Consider the following 1,717-nt stretch of genomic DNA (forward strand, 5'->3'; position numbering starts at 1 on the left):
CATCATCTAACTTATGGGGAAAAAACCTCGTACATCATAACATACCTCTTAGAGATCTTGCAGCCAGTCAATTTCCATGCCTGGTTCTTCACAAATTAAAATTAGAGGCTGTATGGTAAGTTATCATAGTGGCAATTACCAGAACAGCTACCATATTGCAGGGTTTGACACATGTACTAGCAGCAGACAGGTAAAAACATGTAGGCATCAGGTGACTTTTCCACCCTCTTCAGAAATTTAATTAAAATTGTTTCCATATTTGCACACACAGACAGAAATACTCATATAGACACACATTTGTTCACGTAGTTATTGCCATACATCTCTTTTTCAACCTTTATTGAATGTTTTCAAACCTTTCTTATATGAAGTACCCCTTTGCATCTCCTTTATATTGGACTTGAAAGAAAAGAAGGTAAATTGTGTGTTTGTAATATAGAAACAATTCAAATTTTCTCTATGACCTTGTGTATGATATGTTACTTAGCTGGCTAAATAGAGACGCTCTTTTACCAGCTGCCTCTTGATACAGATTTTAATGATCTGTCTGGACTAACCATAGCATAACATGTTCCCACCACTTTTAAAAAGCTCAGGGAGCAGTTCACAGAATTCTCCGGGACACCAAGACTTCCTCTCTGGCCTTTATGCCTTTGACTCCAAGTCAGCATAGAAATGAAGCAAACAGCGCTATGTGAATTCAAGCTAAGCATGCATTTAAGTGCTACAAAGAGCCAGACCCTTAACAAATTCCATAGACATGGCCTTAGCTAGTTTCGCATGACCATATGGGCTCTTTTCCCCATGTCACAGGGAAACCTTGATGTGTCAAGGCTTCTTCCAGTTTCTGTCTTTCCTTATTATTCCCCCAGGCCGTTTGTCAGCAGTTTTTGCATTGTGCTTGTGACAGTGGTTGAAAATGGCTGTTAAATGCAGCAGGGCAGTTGTTTTAACTGTCAGTCAAACCTGTGTCATTTTTGGTGTGGTAAGCTGGAGGAGATAGCGCTGGTCTACTCCCTTTCCTCCTAGCTCCTTCATTTCCTCTGACATTTCGGGTTCAGTCACTTCTCTCTAACACTTTACTCTATATAAAATCAAACTTTTTACTAAAACACCCCTAACCTAAACCTATCAGTGTGGAACAGCTCACAGGAACTTCTGTGGCAACTTCAGCACAGGTTTGTCATGTCACCATTCTTCTCTCTTGGGGCAAACAAACTCTTCCAGGTATGCATCAGGCAGAAGGACACTTTATCCTGGAATCTTGTCTGCAGAGAAAAGTGGAATAATGAAGTTAGCCAGACTTGCAGACCCATGAGTCACAGAGGTAGTGGTCCCATACCTTTCCATTTCCAAAGCAGCTGGGGTTTGCAAAAATCATCCCAGAAGATACCTTTTAAAAACATATTCCTTTCTGACCCATTCTGCAGAGTCCATCTGATGATGTGTTTCACTCTACATGAATCGTGCATTTATGCAGATGCCCTCCAAACCCATGTGAGGCATGGCTTTGCTGCATTGCCCCCAGTCACAAGCAAAGCTGGGACAGAAAAGCGGTTTAGGACTCATCTCTAGAGAGAATGTTTTACAGAAGATTGTAAACTGTAAGAGTATAAACACACCATAAATCATCATTTTAGCAGTAAACTGGCACCAGACAAAGCAATAGCAGATGAGTATTACCAGGTTGTAAAGCTGGCCACATAATTAACTGGAA

General features: G+C 40.8%; 1 long non-coding RNA gene across 1 annotated transcript; it reads right to left on the reverse strand.

The window, feature by feature from the left end:
* Window positions 1–693: 693 nt before the first annotated feature.
* Window positions 694–1,451, reverse strand: LOC134161456 (uncharacterized). The gene is made up of 2 exons (XR_009963983.1): window positions 1,343–1,451; window positions 694–1,268 (listed from the first exon to the last, which is right to left on the reverse strand). It is a non-coding gene; the product is annotated as an uncharacterized LOC134161456 (long non-coding RNA).
* Window positions 1,452–1,717: the final 266 nt, after the last annotated feature.

The sequence above is a fragment of the Pezoporus occidentalis genome, unplaced genomic scaffold (genome assembly GCF_034315485.1).
Source record: "Pezoporus occidentalis ecotype Australia unplaced genomic scaffold, CSIRO_AGI_Poc_V1 ctg175, whole genome shotgun sequence".
NCBI lineage: Eukaryota > Metazoa > Chordata > Aves > Psittaciformes > Psittacidae > Pezoporus > Pezoporus occidentalis.